At 41.3% G+C, this 10616-nt stretch overlaps 1 protein-coding gene across 1 annotated transcript in view; it reads left to right on the top strand.

Moving 5' to 3' along the window:
* Positions 1 to 2214: 2214 nt before the first annotated feature.
* n4bp3 (NEDD4 binding protein 3) overlaps positions 2215 to 10616 on the top strand; it is a 159827-nt gene continuing 151425 nt past the window's right edge. Inside the window, exon 1 of the mRNA XM_028812897.2 lies at positions 2215 to 2503. The gene's annotated coding sequence lies outside the window, so the exon portion shown is untranslated. The remainder of the gene's footprint in view (positions 2504 to 10616) is intronic.

The following is a 10616-nucleotide window of genomic DNA, read 5'->3' as shown; positions in this document are numbered from 1 at the left end:
AAAAACATTGATATCTCAATGATGGCTCTGTGTGTGTCTGTGTGTCACAACTTTTTGAGGATGGTCTACTAAACTTGAAACTGAAACCTGTTATGAGATCACAATGTGATCATACAAAAGAAAGAGGCACTCTAGTGGGACCCTCAAATACCGTAATTCTGCAATTAATTATGAATTCTTCTTGTCAATTGCTATCATAATTACCTACTTTATGATCAGAAAGATCAGCATCTGAGTGGTAAATAATTACTGAAATGTTAATAAATAGTCCATGTTCCTAGGGCGCAAAACCTACTGACGCTCACGTCTGAATTTTGTTTATATCGTTTTTTCTGATTTGGCAATGAGAGATTGGCCATCTAGCGCTGTGAAGATGCTCCCTTGTATTCTGTTTTGTGTGTTGTATCTACCCCATCTTTTTTCAACCCATTGTATGCCCTAATTCTCTCTCTAAAATACCCTTCCCAAGATTTCTTCCTTTTTTTTCTAACAGGTTTGTTTGGGAGTTTTTTCTTGTCTTGTTAGTGGGTCAGGACTGGGGAGCTGTCAAAAAAGCAGGGCCTGTTAAAGCCCATTGAGGCATTCCTTGTGCGATTTTGGGCTGTAGTAGAAATAAATTGTTGTTATGTTTTGATAATGTGCAGTGTAATTTAGTCTGATGGCCAAAAAAGCTCCATTTTGGTCTTATCAGACCACAGAACCTTCTTTCAGCTGACTTCAGAGTTTCGCATGTGCCTTCTGGCAAACTCTAGTCAAGATGTCCCAATGTGCCTTCTGGTGAACTCTAGTCAAGATGTCCCATGTATTTTTATTTTTTTTTTTACCTCTTTGCCTTTCTATCATAAAGATGTGACTGGTGAAGCACCCGGGCAACAGTTGTTGTGTTCATAATATCTCCAGTCATACTACTGTAGCTTGTAACTCCTTCAGAGTTCTCATTGGTCTCTTAGTGGCCACCCTTACTCTGTTTTGTCTTGTCTTGCATGATCATTTAGGTTTTGTGGATAATAATAATAATATTAATAATAATAATAATAATACATTATATTCATCTAGTGCCTTTCCCGTGCTCGTGACCTGCTCTAGGCAGATTTAGAGCTATGTCACACTCTTGCCATTTCTTAATGACTGATTTAACTGGACTCCAAGGGCTATTCAGTGACTTACTTGTGCTTGTTGCTTCCTTTTTCACCGAGTTGTTTGTTGTTTTCTTTTGTCTTATTGTGTAGGTAAACCCATCAGATTGACTCACCTCATTTCTAAACCAATTAACTGAAACCCCAGACAGATTATCTCCATTGAACCAATTCTCTGTCTGCGAATACCAACTAGCTACCCCAGTAATGATTTTGGTGTATCTAATAAAGGGGGTGAATATTTATGCAATCAGTTATTTTGTGTTTTATTGAATGTAATTAATTTAGACCTAGTTAGGGCCTAGTGAAAAGGTGAGAGTAGAAGGGTGAGAAGAGGAGAGAACCCAGCACTGATTATTGGGACACACTATGCTTGCCTGGCATGGTAGGATCTGCCCAAGAGGTGGGACTCAAACCATCTGAGCGCAGTCCTGGTGATGGCAACTTCAGAGAGGGTGGCAAGGAGAATCTGGTGTAGTTCATATTCTTTTTGTATTTGTGTGTGTGGTTTTCTCCAGGTTCTCCAGTTGTCTTCCATGGTCCTGCAGGTGTGTGAATGAATATGTCCTGCAATGAACCGATGTCTTATTCAGGGTTGGTTCATGCCTTCTGACTTCTGCTGCTGAACTTGCTGCAACTCTGTGGCAAATAAAGCAAGTTTGGAAAGGGGATTAATTTTCATGCTCACTAAGTCTGCCTTTTAAATATCCCTCTTATATATCTCGACAAGGGGAAATCAACGCTGTTGTGCATGTATTGTGTGTTCTTTATAAAATAAAAATAGGCATTTTCATATTGTCTAGGAAAGGATGCTCTGAGATAGATTAGCATTCCATCCAGGACTGACACGTGCCTATTATTGGGAAAACAGGGTTCAGAAAGTAGCTGGATTTGTTTTTTTAAGTTGAATGCATACTGTACATATATGTTTTAAATGTGATGTTTGTTTTGGCCCTGATAACACCGTCCCAATATTGTTAGCCTTACCTCCACCGTCCGAAGCAGCTCCCTTTCCTGCCGACAGAGGGCGCTGAAGTTCTGCGCGCTTGTCGCACGCTTAGCTCGAATTCCAGAGTTTTTCCCCACACTTTCACATGCCGGTAGAAGCAGGAAGGTTGTTTTTTGAGTACAGCGTTCAAAGGCATTCCTGGCAGCAGCGCACCCATACAAAGAAGGGAGGAAGGAAGGAAGGAGTTCAAATCAACGCGAGGGAAAAGGTGGAGAGAAACTGAGAAAGGCAGAGAAGCTTCTTCGCGCGCCCCTTTGAAAAGTGGGATACGATTCTAAAAGGCGAGATTCTCTTCCTTAAGTACCTGAAAGCAAGAAATTAGTGAAGACGTGGTGTGAAGATCTGCATTGCTCACATCGTAAGTTTATCACCGATCTTTCACCGCGGAGAGTATACGAGGCGAGCGAAGCGCTGCGCGGCTACTTTGGAGAACACACTGCCGTCTGCGCTCAAGCCGATTACATGACAAGAAAGCGAGAGATCAGCGCCTGCTTGTGTGCTGACAAGTTTCATTTGACCATCTTTGAATGTTTCGTTTTGCGCGATTTCTGGGTTGAGCGCAATATGTGAGGAATGTGCGCTGACCGGATTGCAGTGGTGAATCCCTTGTTTTTACTCAGACAAGCACAGTTGATTTTTGTGGAATTACAATTAAAATAATGTGGGCAAGCGACCGGAGTCCGACTATACCGTTCACGTTATTGTGGGGCACAAGTGCGCAAAAAGAAAGATGCGATCTGCAACAATGTAACGTGTAATTGCGTGCTATTTGCGCAACATTTTAATGTAAAACCTGTGAACTAATGCCTCATTTTAAAGCGCCATTCAAAACCACATTGACCCCTGCAAAGCCTCTTCAGGACGGCTACGCTTTGTAATTATAATCCTCTATGAAACAGGCGCGCAGTCAAAAGCTCAATCACTCCGTCTTTAAATCATAGAAGGCAGCCAGATCGCGACGCAGCACAGTCTAGTGAGGGACATTTAATTAGAAGTGTAGTAGAAATAAGTCGGTATGGTGTCGGAACTTTTCACCTCATTAACTTGTAGTGTGCAACTTGTAACAGAGCAGAACTTATTTACTGTATCTTCGTTTATTTTGTTTCTCTATAATGGGAAAGCGCTGTCCGATTTGTTCAAATGCGCCTAGAGTTGAATAATTTCCTTGTTTGCGGTTTATTTTCTTTTTGTAAACACTCAAACATTGTCGGTGCGCATCGTTTTCCTGCGCTTCAATTCGATAAAGCGGTCTGATCAAACACGGGGGAAATTTAGAAATGATTACCTCAAATTAATGTCCAACGTAAACACTCATTCTGACGTGTGTGTGTATATATGTATATGTGTGTGTGTGTGTGTGTATATATATATATATATATATATATATATATATATATATATATATATATATATATATATATATATATATATATATATATATATGAGAGAGATATAGATAGAGATATATAGATATGTATATTTATTCATAGTGCATTTCTGTCATATCTGTTTGTCAGTTATAGCGTATGTATGGTATGTTTCACTGCGATTTCATTCAGGATCGGCATAATTTAAGTAGCCCGCTATTTATTTACATAAAAGAATATTAAAATACAATTGTGCTGCTGCCTCACATCTCCAAGAGTGGAGGTTCGGATTTCGGCCCGCTTGTTAATTGGAGATTGCATGTTCTCCCCGTGCAGGTGTGTTGCCTGACAAGAAATTAATTTCAGATGTGATGAAAAAGTACATGAATTATAATTCTGTCATGTGATCAATAAGTTGGACCTATCAAAAGCTACTGCTATATCTACGTGTATCAGTACATAGATCTAATTCTACTCTAAAAAGACGTTTATTGGGTTCCATCTTCAACCGCATTTAAGCTGAAGCCTATCTCAGCAAGTCAGGATGTCAGTCCATCGCAGAGCGATACACACACTAGGGCTAACTTAGCGATGCCAACCCACCTAACTTGTATGTGTGGGAAGAAACCGAAGCATCCGGTGGTAATCCACGCGTGCACGGGGAGAACATGCAGATGCACTTAATATGTGATTTTAAAATTGGTTTACTATGTGATTTTAAAACTGGTTTAATATTTGAATTTAAAATTGTTCAGGTATGAGTGACCTACTCGATATCAATTCCTACAATTGCACCTAATGCAGCTTCACGCCCTCAGCGATCCTGGTTCGGGTTATGCCCCCCAGACCCAACATTGTGCAGTTTGTACGTTTTCACGCTTAGCATGAGGGGTCGTATTTAGGGTTTCCCCCATTTCACTGTTATGTGCCTCAAAGTGGCCTCCTTATATTTGTCCGGAGTGAGTTCGGGTTTGTGCGTGGATATTGTGGATATTGTGGCGGAGTGGTGGCTCTGAGGCTAGAGATCTGCACTGGCAATCGGAAGGTTGCCGGTTCGAATCCCGTCAATGCCATTAGGGACTCTGCTCTGTTGGGCCCTTAAGCAAGGCCCTTAACCTGCAATTGCTGAGCGCTTTGAGTAGTGAGAAAAGCGCTATATAAATGCAAAAAATTAATTATTAAAAATTATTGTCAGGGAAGGACTGGCGCCATATTGGTTGCAGCCTTGTGCCCGGCGTTGTTGATAAAGACTACCATGAACTTGATTAAATTGGGCAGATAAGGATTTCAACCGACACTGAAAAGTAGCCGAGTTGATGCACATTACTTGTGGATTTTGCTCGTACCCTTTCAGTTAGTGAATAAGGTGATCCGCTAATAAGTGGTGGAGCACCGATCTGTTCAGAGCTGTCCCTTGTCCTGCGCTGATCTTCCAGGTGTTTTCTGCAGGTGGATGGCCGCTGTGTTATTGAGCGGCACTCTGACACCTCGCAGATCACTGTTTCCTATGCAGAGTTCCCCTCAAAGCCTAAAGACCGTCTGTTTACATGACAAGCAGCTCCATGTGTTCCCGTGTTTGTGTGTGAGAGCGCCCATTAACGGAGGACATCCTGTCCGTAATGGTTCCTTTCAGGTGCCGTTTAATGTCGGCGCACTTCGTGACTTCGTGCTAAAAATAGTAGGCGCAGAAAAAGAATTAATGATAATGTTGTCTGCCATAAAATAATTTTTTGCTTTGAATGATGTTGGTCGATATTAGCAAATGAAAGTTTGCACGATCCATTAACGTAACTCTCAAACACAGTTTGTCAAGGATGGTACAATTGACGGTAATGTATGGCCGCGCTCGGAATTATAAAGACAGAAGGCAAAATATTCGTTTTTGTTAATTATTGTACCAGCTGGTGTCTCCCCCTTGCTCCTGTGATGCTATTCTATACAATAAAGCGATGTAAAGGAAGGCTGCCCTTCTTATAGTACAGTTTTTAGTCTCGTTACTGCCAAGTGTTCTTGCCCAGTGTTTAGAATGACATATGATTTTTGAGTCACTATAAACTGCGTTACGAAATACAAGCTTTGCTGTTTAAAGTTTAGTTTTAGTAACTCGGCTTGTTTTTATTTAAATGGAGCTATGTTTCATTATATTTGTATATTTATGTAAAGTGACAAGGTTGTTTTGCGCGGCATAAAACTAAAGCGATCGTGTGCTGCAATACGGCGCCTTTTATAACATAGTTATGTCTGGCTACGGACTCCTTAACCGCAAATTATGTAAAAGAAATAGTAAGACGTAGAGTTTATAAGCAAAATGACGCCTGATCAAAGCGGTCCAATTCTCTAATTGCAGTTGTTTCGAGGAAGCCGTTACTCCTCAGGATAATCGGGAGTTGCAATACAATGCTCGAACGTTTCTGGTCCTATATACATTGTTCATAATGCGATTACTCAAAAGATTGTTTTAAGAATGAGCTTTTTTTTGTTGGACTTCCTTTCACCAGGAGGCTGAACGGAACAAGCGAGCCAACACCCTTCATTGTACTGCGGTGGGCGGCCAGTCCAACGGTTGAAACCTGCACGTTAATTAATGTTGCAGTGCACTGGGAGGGAGTGGACCCGAGACGAGAAACACGAGGTTCATCTCCATTGGTTACTGTTCCTGCCCTTCTTTATTCGAGCGTCATTCATCAAACTCCGGCCTTTTCCATTTAAGTACTGTGGAGGTCGCAGCCCACCCCTGCTGAATACCACGAAGTAGCGGTTTGTCGGAAGCAGCGCCGGTACTGAGGAAGAATTTCAGGAGGTGCGTGATGGGGGTCTTGCTCACAAACCAGTGTGACTGGATTATCTGCTTTTTGGAGGCTTTCTAGTCAGTGATGTAGCGCCTTGCCTGTGAACCTTGTACATGTCACATGTAGCCTGCGATTGCATGACCTGAAAATGTGAAAAGTGAGGTTACCAAGTTGGGTTCAAATGAAGGTAATTGGGGAAGGATGTCAATGGAGGTACTGAAAGTGGACTGCATGCTGAGTGTGAGAGAAAGTTGAAAAGGAGTTCAGTTTGAGATGGTCAGGCCTCCTGTTTTATCAGAACCATCCAGGGTTTGACTATCTTGGTGCAGGCAACCATATGTTCAGGGTGTCCTGGTGGAAGTGTAAAACAAACCAAACCTGCACTAGAATACACATTTTCCAAAGCTTTTACAATAAATGCTGTGCCTCATAATCTGAATAAGGAAATGTTTATAATTGCAATACACTACTGTTGGTGTTCTTGATATTCCAATCCACAGAAACCTCCAAGCCTCAATCGTTTCACAAACCCACAAATAACCTAATCAGCTGCATGGCTCGCCACATTTTTCTTTAACAACAGATCAAGAAACATATCACCCATATGTTCCACCCTTGAATCAGGCCTTCATTGTGACAAGAACAGGTCCTTCAGCCCAAAAAGGTCATCCATGCTGTACATCTAAAATAACATCTAGTCGAGGTTTGAAGGCCCCTAAAGTCTTACTCTCTGCTACACTTGGCAATTCATTCCACGTGTCAATGGTTGTTTAGGTGAAGAAAAGCTACCATTGATGTCAAATCTGCCCTTAACATGATTCCAACCGTACCTCCATGTTCTTGTAGCAGAATGCATTTAAGCATAACTTCTAGGATCTGCTGTAATAATTCCCTTCATATTTTTTAACCCTTCAGTCATGTCTCCTCATAGTCTTCTTTTGCTTAAGCCGAAATGTTTGACGTCTTCAGTCTCCTCATAGCTCATACCTTTTAGTCCCGGAGTCCACCTAGTTGCTCTTCTTTGGACTTTTTCTGGCACTTTTTTATAATATGAAGACAAAAACTGCACATGCCTCACTAAACTCACAAAAGGCCTCACTAATGCTTAAATATAAGTTCTGTTGACTTGTACTCCCCACGTCCAAGCGCTATATAACCTAACATCCTATTAACCTTCTTGGTCACCACTGTGATCTCTCTAGATGTAGATACTGATGAGTCTACTGTGACTTCTCATAAGATGTTCCAGTTTGTGTATTCAAATCTAATATTTTTACTTCCTAGCTGTAATACTTTACATTTACTGACATTAAATTTAATCTCCCATAAATCTGCCCAAGCCAGTATGCTGTCCATCTCCTTGTTTAGCTGATTCTGCATTATCTGCCCTTCCACGTAGTTTGGTATTATCTACAAACTTAACGAACTTGTTGTTTATATTCCTCTCCAGATAGATTACGTATAATAAAAAAGAGCAGCAGTCTCACCATTAACCCCTGTGGGACACCACTTTTAATATCTCCTAATTCTGAAATCGCTCCCCTCACCATAACCCTTGATTTCTGTCTTTGAGCCAATTTTTGTACCCACCTACAGACCACACAGTGAATTCCCACTTCTTTTAGTCTGATGGCTAATCTTTCATGTGGTACATTACCAAACACCTTCTAAAATTCAAGATAACTAATAAGTACATGCTCCTTTCTGATCGTATTCTTTTGTTGATTCCTCATTGAATTCCTGCACATTTCTAAAACACGACCTTCCTCTTCTGAATCCAAGTTTGCTTACCCTTGTGCTCTAGACATGTCTTGTTCTGTCTTTTCCTTAAAGATTTCTTTTATTATTTACCCATAATGCACACTAAGCTTACTGATCTATAGTTACTTGGATCTGCCCAGTCACCCTTTTTATGCAGTGGGATAATATTTGCTCATGTCAAGTCTTTAGGAATTTCTGTAGTGTGCGGAGATATTTGAAAAATATGCGTCAAAGGTTTTTATATGTACTCGCTAACTTCCTTAAGCACACTGTGATGCATGTTATGTGCCCCTGGTGATTTGTTAGATTTCAGCCTAATTCATTCAAGCACCACTACTACTACTTCTACCATTTCCAAATTACCAAGTACCTCTTGAGAAGTCCCTGTTACCTTTGTGAGGTTATCGGCAGCTTCACGCGTGTAAACTTCAATAACGTGCGAGCTGAACACATTTGCTGTTTCTTTATCTGTATATTCTAGTTCCCCTTTAGTGTTCCTAATACTCTTTCAATTAAAATTCACTGGAAAATTAGTGTAGCCTGACAGGGCCTCACATTGGACCAGTGTGAGTGCATCTTGGTCTAAGCTCTAACCTGACCTGTGAGGTCCTATGCAGGGTTTGCATGTTGTCCATGGATGGCTGTAGGTTTTCTACAGGTACACCAGCTTCCTAAACTGGATGGGTATCAGTGAGTGTGCCTGGCAGTGGACTGTGTTTAGCAGGTAGCAGGAGTTTGTCTCTCTCTTTCTGCAACATTGGTATAGAAAATCAGGTGGAGAAAATGGAAAGATAGAAATGGACACTATGGGAGTTCAGTGGACAACATTGCTAGTTCATGGTGGTCAGTTCCCAGTTGAGGCCTTTGCACTTTTTGCCCATAAGAACACAAAGAGGCTGGACAAGCTGGTGAAGAAGGTCGGTTCGGTGGTGGGTAGGACTGTAGACTCGGTGGCAATAGTGGTGGAAAGGTGTATGGGGAGGAAGGTACAGACCGTTCTTGACAATAGCAGCCACCCTCTCCATAACATTGTGGCAGGCCAGAGAAGCAAACGTAGCAGTCGACTTTGCACACCATAGAACAGAACACTTTAGAAGATCATTTATTCCTACTGCTGAGAGATATTACAATGTTGTTGTCAACACAAATGATTCAGGACCTGGTCAACAACTTGACCTTCTGATACTGTAACAATTGGCCATTTGTACTTCTTACTGTTTATTTATTTGTTTTGTTCTCCTTGCGTTTTTTGTAATAATTTGTAACAATTTTCACTGATGTGGTTGAGCTACTGGACATATGAATTTCCATGAGGGGATGAAAAAGGTGTCTGTCTGTCTGTCTGTCTGTCTATCCATCAATCATTCAGAAACTCAGCAGAGGCCCATGTGGCTGAATGCCTTCAATGAAAAATGGACTCGTCATCAAAAATGACCTCACCCAGAAGTGCCAGGCTAAAGGCATGTGAACCCATCATTCAAATGTATAGTCCCTTTCATAATACCTGCCATCTCACACATAATATTTACCTTGACAACTTTTAAAAGGTATTAGGATGAGATATTGGAGGAATATAGCAATGAACTCAGCAGCTGAACTTGGTGAACTGAATAGTCTCCTCTGGTTTGTGAAACTTCTCGTGTTCTTATATTCTCAAATCTGCTTAGTTCAGATAATAATTAATAATGGGAGAATAACCACACACCACAATTACTAGAAAGTCATTTTTATGGAGCTGCTTCTTTCAGTTTTATTACTCTCTACATTACCACATATAGATATAGAGGCAGCCGGGTGGTGTAGTGAAGTGTGAAGTTTACACGATCTCCCCAGACTTGCTAACTAGGCTAAACTGGCTCTGTCTGTCTGTCTGTCTGTCATATCTGCATGGATGTCCTTCAGAGGGTTTATCTTCTTACCACTGTCCTGAGGTATGCCATCATGTTTGAAGTTGGTGTGAATGTGTCCAGTAATTCTGGCTTCCTCTAGTCCTATTTGGAACACAGATGTATGGCTAATCTAACTCGGGTGTTTCCATTTCCCCTCTGTACCCACAATCCAGTGGTAGGCAATTTTCCTTGATGTGCCAGCATTTGCAGGACAAGCTTCACAATGCTTTTATAATTGCGACAGGGTAGCTGTTCAACCTGGAGTTTCGTAGATTGTTTGCAGACACCAGGCCAGCTGTGTGGAATCCGGATGAAGAAGTGATACTTGGAGTCTGACAGATGGCATGGAATCAAGATGACTCATTGTGCTTGCACTGCAGCTCACGCTATAAATTCACATGACCAAACAAATCCGACGAACTTTATAATAGCAGAGGATGCACGTGCAGTGGATATCTGCTCTCTGCCACTTTGTTACTGCAGGTAATTGTGTGCAATTGCGGAGTGGGAAGCTGTCTGCCATTTCCGCTCGCTGTCACTGCTATGGACATCAGTCTTCCGGTGTTGCAGCCAATGTGCAGAAAACTGAAGTCTGAAAAGTAAATATTTAGAGCGACAGAGGGAGGTTCATCTACACTTTAAATGGTTATTTTTTTTAATTTATG

The sequence above is a fragment of the Erpetoichthys calabaricus genome, chromosome 11, assembly GCF_900747795.2.
Source record: "Erpetoichthys calabaricus chromosome 11, fErpCal1.3, whole genome shotgun sequence".
Taxonomy (NCBI): Eukaryota; Metazoa; Chordata; class Cladistia; order Polypteriformes; family Polypteridae; genus Erpetoichthys; species Erpetoichthys calabaricus.
The sequence above is the reverse complement of the archived record's forward strand: the minus strand, read 5'-3'. Positions and strand labels throughout refer to the sequence as shown.